This window comes from Egretta garzetta, unplaced genomic scaffold, assembly GCF_000687185.1.
Source record: "Egretta garzetta isolate BGI_Z169 unplaced genomic scaffold, ASM68718v1 scaffold166, whole genome shotgun sequence".
Lineage (NCBI taxonomy): Eukaryota > Metazoa > Chordata > Aves > Pelecaniformes > Ardeidae > Egretta > Egretta garzetta.
This window is the reverse complement of record NW_009260133.1, coordinates 907,704-925,125: the sequence shown is the minus strand read 5'-3', so window position 1 is coordinate 925,125 and position 17,422 is coordinate 907,704. Positions and strand designations below refer to the sequence as shown.

General features: G+C 42.6%; 1 protein-coding gene across 4 annotated transcripts in view; it reads left to right on the top strand.

Annotated features, from left to right (window-relative positions):
* Positions 1-204: 204 nt before the first annotated feature.
* The window catches only part of TRERF1 (transcriptional regulating factor 1), a 72,796-nt gene continuing 55,578 nt past the window's right edge, over positions 205-17,422 (top strand). For all 4 annotated transcript variants that reach the window (XM_035897027.1, XM_035897025.1, XM_035897026.1 and 1 more), the window contains exon 1: positions 205-263. The gene's annotated coding sequence lies outside the window, so the exon portion shown is untranslated. The remainder of the gene's footprint in view (positions 264-17,422) is intronic.

Genomic DNA, 17,422 nt, shown 5'->3' with positions numbered 1-17,422 from the left:
CATGTTACAAAATATTTAATACCTTTATATCTAGGTTTCCCAGATTGCTGCAGACGGGAGGGCGACTTGCCTGGGGTGTAGATTATACTGGAATGGCTGCAGAAGTTTAACTTTTTTTTTTTTTTTTTTTTTTTTCCTTGAACTGCGTATTAGCCTTTTGTTTTAAGGTTGCCAGAAGGTATTAATGGACTTTTTCTTTTGTTACAGATGGAATTTTATGACTTGCTGAATTCTGAATAGGACGAGGAGATGTGTCTGATAAGGTAAGAGAGGGGGAAAGATAAACGTGTTCCTGCACAAAGCAATCTCACTGGTTGCTTGTTTCGGTTGAAGACAAGTGTTTCTTTCCCTGACAGAACCCTAAAAATAATTGAGATACTTATTTCTAAGTTACAACTGTCTCTGATCCTTCGAGCAGAGACCATCTCTGTTCAGTACAGCTTCTGTCCCAGTCCTTTCTCCTGGTGAACAGACATACAAAGACCAGAAGACAAAAATGTATGCCTTTCCAGGCATGGGGGCTAGCAGGATAGGTCATACTTATCCTACTATTTTAGAGCTTTTTATGAAGTAACAGGTGAGGTAGAAGAGTTTTTGTTCAGCATTGAGATATTGCCCTCCCCACCCCTCCAGACATTTGAAAGGTAAAAGGATCTTTGAGCTGTTCTAACTTCTACACTTTCAAACTTGTTTTTCCTGTTGTAGTGTTCTCAAATTTGGACTGTTTTTATGAGGACAGTGTATATATGAATAGAAAACCTCTAGGTTTGAGTTTGAAATGAGTATTTGCTGTCACTGATGTGCTGAAGGAAGCCGTAGGTTTACTGATTTATTTTTTTTTTTTAATAGTGCTTTTAAAAAGCAGTGTTTAGATAGATACTTTTTTTTTTTTTTTTTTTTTTTTTTTGTTTCTGGTTCAGAGGCTTCCACTGGCAGAGAGGAGTAGATGTGGTTAAAACTCTAGGTGTTGAGATAACCGTATTCAAACAACAAGCAGCCAAACAGAGTAGTATCGCATAGGGATTGTCACTGTCTTTCAGATTACCATCCACCCTGCAACTCTCCAGCTTTATCACTTATGTGTTTCATTTTCAGCTTTATCACTTGAGTGTTTCATTTTGTCTCTGTCTTCCTGAGCTCTGTGCCATTTACAGGCCTCAAAAATCCCTATTGTTCTTTTTGGCTATTGGTTGGAAAATGTAGTGGAAACGGCTAAATGCATGATGTCATTGTATAAGGACCAGGACTAAATGACTTTCCCTGGATTCAGACATTTACCTCTTGTAGATGCTCTTGATATCTTTTTTTTCTTTTTTTTTTTTCCATTTAAGTTTTGTTTGCTAAGTAGAGCTACCCTTTGGAGGATGGCTGCCCAAGCAAGAACCGAAAACTTTGAATGGCTCTTGGCACTGTGTGCAGCACACAAGAATTGAAGACTTGCTCGCTGCTTAGGGGTTTTTTGCTAGTGTTAGGCATTTTGTCCATTCGGACTGCCCTCTTCCATGCCACTCTTGAATCGTGTTAAGAATATTTTATTTAATGGCTTGCTCTGTACCTGAAGGTGGCCTTGTATGCGTGCAGTTGGTAAAATAGGGCTCTTCAGGTGAGAGGTCTCGCAGTCTGCAGCGCTATTGCACAAAGCGCCTCGCGCACATACCTCGCTTGTTATGTAAACGAGCTGCTTCAATTGCACGTGTTCCAACCGGTCTACCCGTGCTCCAAGAACGGGTAATTAAAACTGCTTTCAGGACTTCTTAGAGCGTGTTCAGCCTGACTGGTGCCGGCACCCCTCCGTGCACAGGCAGTTCAGCTGCCGTCCTGTTTCATGCCCCCCCCCGGCATCGCTGCGGCTGGGGGCTGTGCCGTGCCCGCCATGGCATCACCACTGGTGTGCATGTGCTGTCATTGAAAAGCAGCATGGCCAGGATGGGATAGGTGGGAATACTGGCATTTAGGCTGGTTTGGTCTAGAGGATTCAGTCAACTGAGAAGAAGTTTGTTTGTCTGGTGTCAGTGCAATGCTGGGGACCTCTTTGGCATGCGCGTGGAACAGCACCTTAGTCGTACTCACTCAGCTGCTTGTTTTCCTAAGACCTTAGTCCTCATGTATTATACGTATATTATATGCTATATATATTATATAGTTTAATTTTAAGTACTGTTCTTTTCTGCAAAGTGGATATTGATAAATCTGTGTGCTCTAACATGGGCAGCTCCTGTGGCACCGTCTCTCCCAGGTGAGCTCGGTCTCCCCTTTCTTCATAAAACAACCGCCTAGGAGGCTCTGTCTCTAGCAAGTTCTGTAGCTTGAGGGCACAACACCTCTTGCCACAGCTTTTATTGCCAGCCTCAGGCATGTACAAATCGTAAGCCAGATCCCTAGCAATCACAGGACTGGCTTTAAAATGAGATTCTGGAAAGAAGTAGCACATTCCACTGGCTCTTGTCTTTTGCCTTTAGAAGAAAATATTCTGCCCTCATTTTGTGTGAAACCTTCTCAAGACTGAAATTAATCCTGAACTATGGATGTGTATATCTTGTTCTCCTTTGTCCGAGAGGGCTTTGTTTATCCCATCCCCAGCAGCCTGGGCTGGAGAAGTGCTGCTGTCCCACTCCCTGTCCCACTGTGTTGCAAGACGTGGCTGTCCTGGTCATGCTCTTCCTGAAGACCACAGTTGTCAGGTGTCCCTCGTTCTTACAACTATCCCTTACTGCCTTGGCATCAGTATTTTATTTTATTTATTTATCTATCTATTTTTAACCTTCTGCTCCCTTTCTGCCTTCCCTCTCCCCACTTACACCTGGGTTTCCATCTTCCCAGGCAGGCAGCTGGATCCTGCCCAAGCGTGCTCTCCGGTCCTGTCTGTGCCTCCTGTCCATGGTTTTTCCCTTGGTCGCTTACAGTTTTCACAAATACTTCCTGACCCCGTTCCTTGCTGTTTCTTCTTCTGAGGGAGTACTTCTGAAGCATTCGCATGTTTTCGTGCTGCTGTTGCAATTAAAGGGCTTGTTATCTTTTAGTCCCATTTAAAACAGTGAGAGATGGTCCAGTCTGTGCAGGGAGTAATCTTGTTTTAATTCTAGCCATGGTGACTTCCTTGTAACGGTTGGCTTTTGGCATCCATCCTATTCATTACGTGATGGGGTCAAATAAAAAAAAAAAGAAGAATAGCTCTTTTAATATGCCTGAAGCCTAATGATGAAATTATGAGACTTGGCGAGCTTGCAGCGAAGTTGATGGGTGAGAGGTCTGGCACCTAATATTTTCTTCTCCTTCCCCCATATTTCCCTGTGCCTTTATCTTACTTCCTTCCAAGGAACCCAGGGCCCTTGTGAACTGCAAGTCAAGTTCCACTTGAGGTCTGCCCAATAGCTCGGATCATAAATATAAAATCCTTCTATGAGGCCTAATCTATTTTCAGAGGTATGTTTATGAGATGAAAGTTACTTTCATCGCTGAAATGGCATTGTGTCATTTTTGGAAGGAAATTGCAAGGAAGTAACTGTTATCAGGCCTATTTTCACCACTGCTAGCTTAGACCTGATGAATCCAAGGTCACTTGCCTTAACAGTTCCAAATTAGGTTGCCAATTAATATCAATTATCTGAAAAGAAGCAGTAGGTTGATGTATAGTCTATTATTAATAGCTGTTACTGCTCTTTATAATAGCAATCTGTTTTGCAAACACTTTCTGGTTGTTCTTTTTTAATGAGTCTTGGCAGTGAAAGCCCCAGTTTAACACATGCGGAACTACGGTAACTTGTTGAAGTATTTGTGGTTTTTTGCATTTTGGGCGTTTTTTGTTGTTTTTTACTGGGAGTAATGCTTGATTTTGAGCCCAAATTGAGACAAAGTCAGAGAATTATTTCTGTCTAATGATTTCTTTCTTTCGTTCTTCTTGTGTTAGTGCACGTCAGTGCAAAACTCTTGCATCACTGCTAGATGAGTTCTAATAACTTCCTTTGACATTGCCTATGAATATTTTTGTCTCCGCAGAAGCCATATTAGAAAATATTTCAAAATAAGAAAGCTAATTTGAATAAAACAGTAACAGGTAATTTGAGTTCCTTTTCTTGTGCTGTTTAGCTGTTTTGTCACAATATGTGGAAAGCACCTGGAAAGCACAGGGAGAAAAATGGGAAGTCTCTCATGCATAAGGAAAAGCCTCTAGATAACAAAGTTGGGGGGGCGGGCAGTATCTACATAAATGTAGACATCAAGGTAAATGCTTTTTCCTTTTCTTTTTCTTCCAGAAAATTTGAATATTTGCACAATCTGATGTTGCAAGTTGTAAATGCTTAATTCTTCTAAAAGAATAAATTACTTCAGTGCCTGAATGTGTAGATAACTGTCAGCTTCAAAGGATCAAGTGAGTTGGAAGGAATGTCTGGAGAACTCGGTACAGGCAGATACCAGGTGGAATATAGAAAGCAGGGGAATACATTCAGCTAATATAACAGAGGTCTAAATGTAAGCTTATATATAAATTAAGACTAATCATGTTATGAAAAGCAAATTTCTGTGCTTCTGCTTTTAATGTAAAGGTGGAATACTCACTTCCCCCACACTGGGTTTCCCAAGCTGCTTGTTAGAAGAATTGTGCTGCTTCTATAAAAATTGGGGTGGAAAATTAACATATTTAATACTTTTCAAACTACCCTTACAAAAAAAAGGCCACCTTTTGCTGCAGAATATCCTCATAGTGAGCTGGCTGGTTCTGTAAGATGTAAGTAACTTTGCGCTCTTGAGTGTAAGCAATTAAGAGAAACTGAAATCAGTACTGTAAAATGCACATTGAAGCTATAGGACTAAGATGGAAAGAGCCATTTCAACTTTTGCTTGAGAAGTGAGCTGATCTGAAGTTCCCCTCAGAGTACGTAAATCACAAACAAGATGGAGTATAGTTTAGTGTTGCAGTCTCCAGGATGCACATAGCCCGTCTTTCACCCTACCCCACCCCGCTCAGTGAGCCAAGGCATGGTACTAAACCCGGCAAACTACTAGCTCTGACTTGCCTTAGGGTTATTTTTCTGACCCAACTTCTCTGGGCTCCAATGAGCATGCAGGCACAAGGGGAGCATCAGGGCAGACCCTGGGGGCTACGGCTGCCCCTTCGGGGTGGGTGCCTGCCAGAGTAAGGTCGGCGGGGTGATGTGGGCATCGCTGCTGCTGCTCATCACAGAGCCCACCGCCCTGGCTGGACTCATCCTTCTGTCCTCCTTCTCTGATGTTGGTGGCGTGACCAGAGCTTGGAGGCACGGCGTGGGGAGCAGGTGATCCTGATACCTGGTGAGCGCGCAGGGTACCAGCTCTGTGGCAGCGGGGCGGCCGCCAATTTCAGTGCTTGAAAATAGCGCTGGCAGCCAGGAACTTCTAACTGCAGCTCTGCTAATGACTAGTGTTGTGGTTTTGGGCAACTCCCTTGGTCGTCTTTGAGTCAGCTCCCCTGTCAGTAAAAAGGGGATGATGCTCCTTTGTAACTTACTGTTGAAATGATTAATTACTGCGCTTCAGATGTCAAGGTCCTGCCATGTATTGTTACCATGGGTATGGAGAGGCCTCTTGGCTTCTCTTAAGAAGCCCTGGCTCCAAGAAGACAGGTTGTGGGAACTGTTTTGTTTTTTTCCTGTTAATTTATGAAACAGATCAGATTGACTCTCGGTACCAAAGTGCTAACCACCACTACCGACCACTTGAATCTTGGCCCCTCTCTCCTCCCCTTTTCCTTCTTCTCCGCAACTCCCTTCTTGACTGTCCGCTCTTCATACCAGAATTAAAGACAGGGTGCCAGCTAGAGTTAAAAGGGAAATTTTAGTTGAGGCTGTAGTTGAAATCCTAGCAGTAAGGCTAAGGGTTCACTGCTGGTGTAGCAAGATAGAGAAATGTTCTGCTTTTTCCTCTGAAACCATTTCCATGTGGAGGATGTGCAGTTTCCAGGTTCTGGCTTGGTTGCCAACCTGAGATGTGCCAGTAACTTGCTGGGTTTTTTTGGTGTTTTGCTTTTTTTGTTTATTTTTTTTTTTTTAAAGAAAAAAAAGTCTAAAAATAATGTTGGGGGGAGCCCAGTGAGTGAAAAGTTGCAAAACTCATATATGAGATTAAACTTAAAAGCCCCTAGATATTTAAATTGAAGGGAAATATTAGTTAAGGTCCCCAGACAGCTCTGAGAACAGCAGAAGCTTGTTTGCTGTTAAGTCGCCTGCAAAAAAACGTGTTCTCTGGATTCATGATGGATCCCCAGCTGCAGGTGGTAACCTCCTGCTCCTGTTGAGAGACAGAGACCTGTTGTGGGAAGCAGCTGAGGGCAGTCCCTAGGCCACCCATTTGGGCAGTGGGGTCGCGTGGGGCCGGCAGCTGTCAGGGTTCCTGCCGGGTGGGTGCCTTTCGGCAGCCCAGAAAGCAAAGCCAGATCTTGACTCGTGTTTACTCTCTGGTTGCCCTCTTGATGCTCAGCCAGAGCGTCTTGAAATTGCAGGGGCTACTCATGACTTGTAGGCTTCATAAACTCCAAGGAACAGGCTTTAGTTTTAGAAAATGTATTCTGTGAAATATGTTCATAGGCTTCTGTCCTCAGAATGAGCTTCTGGTACCCGTTCATCCAGTCTCACTGGTGCAGATCATGAACTCTCACTCCGTAATTTCTACGGTGAGTCCATGACTTCTGTTGTTACTTTACAGAGATGCTCGCTCCTGACTATGAATGACAGCAGGAGACATGTTCCAGTTGTAAATGACAATTTCTAGAAGGATTTTAAGCAATTCTATTTTGTGCTATAGAAATTCTTATGTGTGTTGTTCACAATCATAGTAGTAGTATAGCAAACTTTTTTTGTTTCTCTTTATCCGTGGAGGGATATAATACAGTGCATTGTCCAGGTGTTTTTATTTAATGCAAGTTGCTCTGAGTTAAAAGTGGAGAGAGGAAGATCTGGATATTGTACGCTTTGGTGCTCAGATCTGCCATGAGTGATTCTACATGGGAATCACGTCATGTTCCTCATTTAGCCACACAAAAATTTGAGTCTCCAGCACCAATTAACTTTAGCTAGAGCAGAATGGGGGATCACAGTCTGTCCTGGAGCTCTGGGGAAAGCCTTGAATACCCTGAACTGAGGCTGTGGAGGACTTGGAAGACAAATGAACTTTGCTTTTAATATTCTGATGGCACTTGGGGAGCAGCGGGGCTTCTGAAACGATGTGCTCCAAGAGCCATGCTGGTTGGAGTTACCTAAATGCAGAGGTCTGTATTTCTGAATGGGTGGCATTGCTGCAAAGTAGGGAAGATGCAAACGCCAGAGGAATTGTACAGGGTTTTAGTCATCTGGATAAGGTGAAATGCGGTTCTTGTGGATACCACGTTTTGCAAGCTTGCTGTCAATGAGTCTCTGAGTATACTACACATCATACCAATCGACTGCCATGCCATACAGTCAGGCAGAGGAGATTAATTCTGAACTCTTCCAAACTTTTTCCTTTGCCCAGCAGCATCTTTTTGGGGCCTACTTTTGGCTAATGTATTCTTTATCTTTTGAGTAAATTTTGGTAGAGACATTTAGCCATTTTGTCACTAAGTCACTGATAACCATTGTCCTCTTTGATAAGGCAAATATGCAGACTTTTTAAACTCTCGATATAAGATGTATTTTCTGAATCTTTAGCTGTTCTTGTGGTATTTTCTTTTCTGAAGTGAATAGACCAGAAATGCATGTTGCCCTTGCTGATATTGTTCTTTAGATAATATTCTCCCTCCATGCCTTATACAAAATAGTGTTCTTATCCGTCCAGAGGCTACGTTTCCTTGCCTAGCTGCAGATCCGTGCAGGAAGTTTAGCGTCTAGATTGTGTCTGCCATGACCCCCAGACTTTTTTGCAGGATCATTGCCTTCCCAAATGCAGTTCCCCAAGGGTAACTCTCGCGGTTCTGTTTTTATTCCTAGGAGTTTGTAACTTTGTGTTATAGCTGTATTAAAACCAGCTGTTGTTCAGATAAATTACACCTAGCAAAAAATATACTTTACCAGGAAGTAACCAGATTCGGTTTTTGCTTACCGTCGCTCCAGGTTTCATGTTCTGTGCAGATGACAAGAAGTGATTTCATATTTTCTTTCATATCTCTGGTAATGGCAATGGACAGCATCCCGTCAGGCCCCCAAAATACCAAAGAAAAAAATATGAGAGGAAGTGGGGTACATGGTGTCATTAGAGATAACACAGGATTGTGAATCCCTAAATTGAACTTCTTGTACTTTGCAGTTCGGGTTTGTGTGAACATAATTACAGCTTTGAATTGTTTCTTTTAAATATTGCATGTATGTGTGGGGGAGTAGTTGTTTTGTTTTTGCTAAGTAGCATTTTTCTGGAGAATAGTATTCATACCACTTGTGTTCTTTTTTTGAAGGTAAAATTTAATGTTGATACTTTTTTTTTTTTGTCTAGTTCTTATATGAGATTAAGTACCAGACAGTTGCACATTTACCATCAACTAATAGTCAAAAGGTACAGTCTCACAAAGGCTTGGCTAAAACTAAACGAGTAGCTCTCAATTTCCTGTGGGTGGGTTTTTTCTCTGTGTGTGCACTGCTTACCAATAAGGAATAGAGCAACTTTCCTCTTCTGAGATAGCTACAGTGCCAACTTTTATAGTGTTGAAGTAATTTTGTTAAACAAGAGTAAGAAAAAAAGTTCATAAATTGTCAAAAGGAATTTGTCTACGAAGTGTGCCAACAGGGTTGGGTCTGTTTTTCCTCCTCCATTTTTATCAGGCGGAAAAAAAGCTTGTTGCTTTAATACTTTATTAGCCTTTTGCTTTCAAATGCTAAGCCTTAACAGTATACTGCTTTCATGATTTATTATAACAGTTGCCTGTGAGTATGGTATTTGAACACACCTCTTAGAGATTAAAAAGGTCAAGACCTTTACTTCCGTAGGATGTTGTACACAGCCTCATTTTATGCGTCTCACTCTGCCCATTTCTGAAGTGACTCCAGTAGTCTGCTTCGGGCAGCGTGGGAAGCCTGTGGGGACTGGAGTAACGGTACCCTCCCACCAGAGCTGTCTTCTGGCAGTCAGGGAGTATTCTACGTTTGATCTGACTGTCATAGGCTCAGATGAATTTTACCTCTAATAAATACCAGTGGTGTCACTTTGATCCTGGGCATTGCTAGTTTGAAAACTTGAATGTTATTCTAACGATTGCATGCTTTTTCTTACACGAAGCAAAAGCGTGCGCTCACTGGCCCTTATCCTGGTCTGTGCTATTAAAGACAGACAGGCAAATGAGTAGACTTGACTGTGTCCCACTTAAACTTCCTCTGGATTTCTTGAATGAACATCTTGGAAAAACAAATTATCTCCTGTCCTTTTCCACTCTGCTTTCTCCTGCTGGCTTCCAGCTTAAAATACCATCTCCTTTTGTAGCCTTAAGAGGGGGTGATGACGAAGCCTTCACTAGAAGTGTTCTCTGAAGTTGAAGTAGTTACACCATTAATCCCACTAACAAAACTCAGCTGAAGTGGAGCTTTTTGACCCAATGCTAGGAGGATATCCAACAAGTTTTTCCTGATTGAAAAACATGAAAAATGTGCTTGGGATGTACCTGTGCAGCTTGCTGTGTGTAACTCTTCCCTTTGATGGTCTTTTGAATGGACCGTGCTGCTTAGAAAGCTTCCCATTTCTACCAAGGGAGGCTGTTGGAGAGCCATCAAGGGGTGTCTGCGTTATCTGTCTAGCAATTGATAAATGCGTGCTCCATGTGTCGCTTACTCGGAGAGACCAGCTGTTGTTCCTCAGTTCTGGTTTGAGGATTGGAACCAGGGGAGGGTGTGTTCTTGTTTCTCCGGTTCCCAGGCATGGTATGAGAGAAGGAAAGGACACTCTGAATACCCCAGTGAAGAGTGGAGTCTTGAGATGCTTTGTGGCTCTGACCACTTGAGATGCAAAAGGAGGTGAAAACTGTTGTTTAATTTAGATTTCAACAGGTACTTAGGGGTCATCTGTAGGATAATCTGAAGTTCTGTCATTGCTTTTTGGTGAGACCTGTTATTGCATGAGGTTTGAGTAGAAGTAGCAATGGCCACTGTTCAGCAAAACCATAGCTGGCGGTGGTTAATGACAAGGTATTCTCTTGCATTATTAAAGTAGTTTTAATAAAACAAGAAAGATGCCTGTGTGTCCAGTTGTCAGGTTGATGGATCCTGCTGCAAGGATCAAACCAAGTAATACTCTTCAAGTGCTAGTGAGCCTCACATAGTTAGGAGCTCCCATGCTGTCTGTCATGCAAGACCAGTTCACGTTTGCTTAGCCTGCCTTTTCATACATGATTATGGTTTTGACTGCCGATTAAATTTGAAATGATGTCCATATGTTTTCCAGATGTTGCCACAATACTGAGGTGTTAATCCTTTTCTGGTTGCTTGTCCTCTTTCGTATGTATTTATTTCTTATTTAATAAATACACTTTTATGTAATTGTGTAATAGTATCTGAAGCATAGTTGAAGGAGAGAGAGAGACTGACCTTCTATATTCTTTTTCTTCCATTTAAAGCAAATTGAGACTTGTGATATTTTACTAGCAGTCCCTCGCTTACCCAGGGAAATTATTTCTAAAGACCAGACCCTGAGAGTATTCTTTTCATTTGGAAGGGGTTAACATCAGCTTTTCACATGCAGCCAGTGCGGCTGGTGTCTGGGACGTAGAAACACAGCCATGCAGGTTGCTGTTGGTGAGAATGTTGTTTGTATAAGTAGTTTCCTTAGCAGGTGATGAATTTCTTTCTTAATGATTTAATCATTTAATCTCAGGAAATCCTTGGGGGGGGAAAAAAGATGTCTGGGAAGTTCTGCAAGAGACTTAGATTGGTGTGGTAAAAGAGGGAAGGGACAACTTCTTCTGAAGTTAGATGTGAGGCAAGCATTGGCCAGAAATGCTGAAATACAGAATGAATTTGGGGACACAAGTTCTTCTGGTGGTTAGCCCAACAGCAAGTCACTTTAGCCTGAGCATGCCTCTGAGTTTCCACCTGCGTGAGATGAATTATAATACGTGCCTCAGAAGTACTGTGAAGGTGCTAAATTAATGCTTTCAGTGGAAGATCACAGGATGCTTTGAATAAAGCTTTACAAAGTGCACAGTGTTCTTACACACAAACTATTTGGTATTAATAGTATCTCTTAAATGACAAGGAAAATGAAATGTGCCAGATTTGTGAAGCTGGAGAAACGTTTGCTTGTTATCTTGAAAGAGCTGGGAAGTGCAGATGGAGAAGGGAGGATTGAAATCTAGGAATGGAGGAAGAAATCCCATGGACTGTCATCATGGATGCAGTTTCAAAATCCTTCATCTTGTTGCCTCATGTCTGTAAATCAGCTTTGTAGGTGGCTGAGCGTTTCAGAGCCCGGGTGAGAGGGAAAAGAGTGTTCACCAATGCAGAGTAACGCACAGCAGAGGAAGCTGCTGCTCAGACTCTGTAGTTGAAGAAAATGCGACAAACCAGGAACTGCTATAGTCCTGTTCTTAAATAGGAAATACATGCAACCACAAAAGACAAGCGCAGAGCTGAGTGACTGCCTGGAACCTATATTAGAAATCTGAAGTTACAAGAAACGGTCTCTCGGCCTACTTTGCCATTTGGATCGTACTTCAAAAGCTGAAAAAAAGGCCGATAGGCAACCTGCCGGAAGAATGACAGCGGCATTTTAAGTTGCATATCCACAGTAGGGTTATCCTTTCAAGTGATGCCTTTATCTGCTCCCCTCGGTGTCACTGAGGTGCAGGCACTCTTTGTAGTGTCTGTGGGACCTTTGCTGTCCTGTCCAAGCTGTCCCCAGCTTCGGAGCGTTTTTGTCTGCCTTGCCTGGGCTCCGCTTTGCCGCCGCCGCATGTGTGATGTGGGCTTACAAAAATCGCTTAGTTCTCTTGAAGCCAGCTCACAGAGAATGGGAAGGATTCGCATCGTCTCGGGTGGCTGGAGCTTCTTGCTGTATTTGGGTTGTTTTAGTTGGTAACAGTGAGGTGTGAACTTCCTGTCAGCAGGTGAGAAGTGAAAGCCCTGCCTCTCCCTTGCTTGGGATACTAGCACGCTCAGAAATGAGGAAACTGCTACCCTTTAACTTTGTGATGAAGGTCAAAACACAAAAAAACCCTCCAAACCCCTCTTACACAGAGAAGCAAGTCCTCAGCTTGGTTATTTAGGAACAGCTACGTGATGATCGGGGTGTTCTTCTGATGGGCAAGTTGGCCTCCCCTTGTTAGTTCTGACCAATGAAACATTTTAATTTTCAATGAGCTCTGGTGTGTATGCTCTTAGCTAATCAGCTAAACATCCTCGGGAAGGCTTTGTGGCTAGTAATTAATTCTGGTAATTAATTCTGCTGTTGAACTAGGGTTCAGCAAATGGCCACACTGGTTTTACTTAAGCAATGCTAACCTGAGGAGATGTGTTGAAACTTCTTTGACCTTTGTTAAAAAGTTAAAGCTCTATTAAACTTTAGCCTAGGAAAAGAACACCTTTAGGTCTATATCATGGTGTTTCTATCCCCTAAATAAATCCATGTGGGCAAAGCAGCATTGGTTACATGGGTCTGGCGTCTAGACCTCTGTTTTTTAAGGGAGTCCCCTCGTGCAGGTTGTAACACCGACTGACATCCAGCTCTGTTGTGACGATGGGTTCAGACCCTTCTGCCCTTGCTTCTCTTTATGCATGCTACTCTTCCAGCACACCATTGCAATGCCGGTGCCATTTGTCTGAAAGATAAAGTTCTCTTACTTCTAGGAAAGCAAAAGTAGTACCGCTATAAATTGGTATTTTTGTCTATAAATATTACTGCTATTTAATAACAATAGGAATTCTCCTTTCTGAGCTGAAAGCACAAGCAGCACTATGTTCTGGCAAGTTGTTCTGACTCAACTTCAGCCATAGTTTGTTTTCTTTTAATAGTCATTAAATGCTTTATTGTATATAAAAAAACAAACTCAAAATATTTTTGTATTGGAAGAATGAGTATCTGATATGACAGCATGGAGCAAAAGTTTATTATGCATATACAGTTGAAAAAAGTTAACTTGTTTAAGCCATATTGTAGACACAGTGCTCCTGCATTTGAAAAAGTTTCATGACTCCGTATAACCATATCAACATGTTTCCATAGTTAATTTCCAGCCTACAATTGTATTATCTTTTGTCTAATGGAACATCATGATATTAAGTAAACTAATAATCATAATGTTAATGTTGCTGATGCTTTATTAGATACTACATTAAAAAAAACCCAAAACAACAAATTGCAACCCTGCATTCGCTTAACCGGGATATGTTTTAACTCATGAAGCTTTTCTGTGAGGGCAAAGTGAAGGTTTCATTTGAAAATACTGTATCCAGTGCTCAAAATGGACCAGTATACAACAGTATGCCATACTGCTGCTTGCGAGGGCATCAAATGCACATCCAGTGCTCTTCAGCACTTTTCTTCAAAGAGGAACACGTTTTATACCGGGGCTTCTGTCACATTTACGTATGTCTATGTGTATGAAGCAAATAGAGGAATAATGCCTGTGAGTATAAATGGGTGATGAGGCAATGTGATTATTTGGAAAGGGAAGTGAGAAGTAACTACAAGCCTTTAGTTGGTAGAACTGAGATAACTTTGTTCAATGTAATTATCAGTGATCATGAAGTAAAATTATTTCTTCTTAATTTGAAAATGCCACCAAAAATCAGGGGTATGGCAAATAGTGACACATCCTTTGTCACACAGGGGATTCCACTCCTTTTGGTGTGGACTTAAAATTGAGACGTATGAATGTGAGCACAGTCCCTCTCTGTACATTATGCAGAGGGAAGGGCCTGCTACATTCTGGAGAGCAGTTTACATTGGAAGGGAGCTGGGGTGATGGTAAAAAGCTAACAAGATACACAGTCCTTGCAGTGCTACTAAAAGAATGGGTACGGTCTTTGGATGCAAAAGCCAAATGTATATATATTATATATATGTATATACTCCTGTAGGAGTATATAGGATTTTACCAGTGTATGATGGCACAGGATCATTACTGGAATTACTCCAGATCTTATGTGCCTGCTTTAGAAAAAAATGCTTTAAAAAGCTGGGGGGGGGGAAGCTTTACAGAGCCAAGAGGTCAATTACAGTTGGAAAACCTATTTTACTGTTAGATTATTTTTTTTTTTTTTAATAAAAGCCTAGCATGCTTACTTTAAGTGAAGTGGCTGAGTTGTATTTTGCCAATATCTATAGAGGGGATAAAGTACAAAGCTCTTCAGTTTAGTAGGAGGAGGTGTAATGAGATTGGATAGCTGGAAGTTGAAAAAGGATGAATCTGGGCTAGTTGTAACACACAAATTATTAAATAGGATAAATTACTGAAACAACTCCCTTCGGATGCGGTGGATTCTTGATCACTTGCTTGTGAGGTAGAACTACATGTTTTTAGTAAGGGAGATGATTGCTGATGTATGTATGTTCTAGACTTTAACAAGTACTGTATCTGCACATAGGTCTGCTGCGGCACACCTCGGGTGGGAGGTCGGGCAGGGGGTCGCAACGCTCGGTCCCGCTTTCCGGGGCAGTGGGAGGTGGGTAGAGGCCACCTGATTCTGTGAAATGATGCACCAGCCAAGTCCGGTGTTGGTGCTCAGACTTGTTCCCATCGCTATCTCTAGTAGGCTGGTGAGGTTTTGTGTTTTGTTGTTTGTTTTCTTGCTTTGACAAAATCTGCCAGTTTTTGATTCGTGGCTCAAAAGGGAGATGACAGAGTTTAAGTCCTGCCTACCCATCCATGTGGAGAGGGGCATCCGGAATTAGAGGAGGGAGAGTTCTGAGGTAGATTTGTTTGGGGTCTTTTCAGTAGCTGGGGATTGTTGGTTATTTTTTTTTTGTTTGGGTTTTTGTTTGGTGTTTTTGTTTTGTGAGGTTTTTTTGGTTTTTTTAGGAAGATGGAAGGAGTCAGACAAGTAAAGTTTTGCATCCATGCAGGTATTCCACTGGAGTAAAGAACGGTACAAGTAGAATAGAGAGGAAAATCAAGGGGTTTATGCAGTTTTTGCTTGGATTTTTGGGAAATAGGTGACTTTGCAGAGGTCATGGAAAATAAAAAGTTAATGCACTAGGGACCTTCCACCGTTAGGTGGGTTTTCCGGATTCATTCCTTATCAGTAGCAACTGGACTTTTTTTTTTTTTTCTTGTGACTGTTTGCCCATGTAAAGTAAAGTTTGTCTTAATCTAATTTCAAATAGAGGCATGTTTTCATCACCGTGTCAAACTTCTGGCACACTTCTTGCAGTAAGTGTTGCCGTGTGTTTCCAGAGAGGCGGAGGTCGCATGGGTTGAGTTTCTTGCCTGCCTCTGGATTTGCTTCTTCGGGTCTGAGCAGAAGATGCAAGGTAGAGCTGTGCAACGCTGCTGCACCTGGGCAGTGGACCTGAGTTGGCAACTCGGTGTTATTTACAGGGGTGAAAATAAAACTTATGTGTGTAATTGAATGTCTTAAAACCAAATGAATTACGCTTCTTGTCCCCACAGTGGCAATGCTTGCATAGAAGTCTTTATCTAAATTGTGTTGGTGGGGAGACCTTTTGTGGAGAACGAAGTGTTGTGTTTTAAAGAAAATTCAGTGTACTTGTTGCGTTTGCGATGTTATGGCAGAGCTCTGTTTCAGTGAGTATGGGGAGCTCTGTGAGGATGGCGGAGAAAACACCGCTGCCCTCGCTTCTGACACGTATTGAACATGAATTATTTATGGTACTTCATTGCAAATGGAGTGTTCTGTAGTATATTTGTAAATAATGAATTCTTTATGACAGGACATCTGTGTCTGTGGATCCTGTGTCAGAACTGGTTTTCTAAATACACTTTTACGATTAGATATCTATCCCTTTTCCCCAGGCTGCGCTGTAATAAAGTACTTTTGTATTCCTGCTATATCTGTTATCCATTTTGACTCCAACTTGTAAATGATATATAGACAGATACATATGTAAAAGTTGGTGCTCTTTGTTGCGAGTTGATATGGTGTTAAGCTCATTTGATAATAAGAAGTAGGTATCTTTATATGTAAGCTTTCTTATTTTTGTGCTGTGTAAAATCAGGTTAGTGGAAGACTTATGTCTTCCATATAAATTAAGTTTCCTCCTTCTAACTTTCCTGAAAGGTACCTATTTTTTTAAGACAGTACTTTTTAATTAATAAGAACTAGTTTCTGGTTACGCCATGGGTTTGTGGAGGTGATGAAGATGCTAAGTACAGTGTGAATTCAGAATGAGCGTACAAGAAATGGGGGGTGGTTGCCTGTTTGGCCCAGCGCGTGACTTTGGGGCTAACCTCTTCCCTTGCTTGTCTGTGCAGTTTGAGTAGGGACTCGCTTGAAGGCTTGATTTGTGCAGGACCTTCCTAGAGTGCATTCCCTAACAGGACACTAGCCAAACTTCTCTGGCTCTGTAGGGCGTTCAGCGGTGACACTGAGTGTAAACTCCATACCCTCTGCAAAATGCTAATACTGCCCTTTAAGCATCCCGCCTAGTTACTTCTTGGCACGGGGTTGTGGAAGAGGCTGCTTTACCTGCTCCTGCCTGCAATCTCCCGCGTGAGCATGGGGAGGGAGTGTTTTGGTGGCGCAGGAGAAGCTGACACCTTGGGGAACCGCAGCTTCATGGCCCACCAGTAGGTGGGTGAAGGGGCCACCCTTGCCTATGCTGGCCGACCTGCTTGCACGGCTGTCTGGTGAGCTGACTCACTGAAAGGATCCAAGCTGGAAAAATAATTTTCCAGGAGGAAAAGGCTAGTTTGTCACCCAGCCCATTTCGGTGACCTGTTTTTTCTGTGTGGTCTGTGGCTGGATCCTGCTTGATCAGCGCGGGAACAGCTGGCCGGGGCCAAGGCTGGGAGCTGCGTGGGGCGGATCAGCAGCAGAGCCCTGGCGAGGTGGGAGGCTGGCTGGCCTGGTTGCTGGCCAGCATGGTCTCGGGGCACATTTGGAGCGACTGCGGAGGGAGCCAGTGCCCTTACCATCTTAGCCATGTTTGTGGAGCCGATGCAATATGTTGGGTTACGGTGCCACGTGGATGAAAAATGTGTTGAGAGGGAAAAATGCTTTAGTTCTGGTGTGCTTAAAAAAAAAAAAATAATCCCCAAAGTGCTGTATTTTCCTTTTGCAAAGAGTATGGGGGAGTCTTCCATTAAATCACCTCCTGCATACCCTCCCTCATCGGTCCGTGGTGCCCAGGCAGCAGCGTGCCGGTCGGGTGCCCTGCTGTCCTCCCCTCTCCCACCCTTCCCTTTCCTCCCCCCTTTTAATTACTCCCAGGAACTTAGTACCGGTTACCAGTTGTCAGTCACTCAGTTTTGCAGCTAATGTACTACTAAGCCTTTCTAATTCCTTCAAAAAGAGAAAGAAGTTAATGCTGGGTGCCC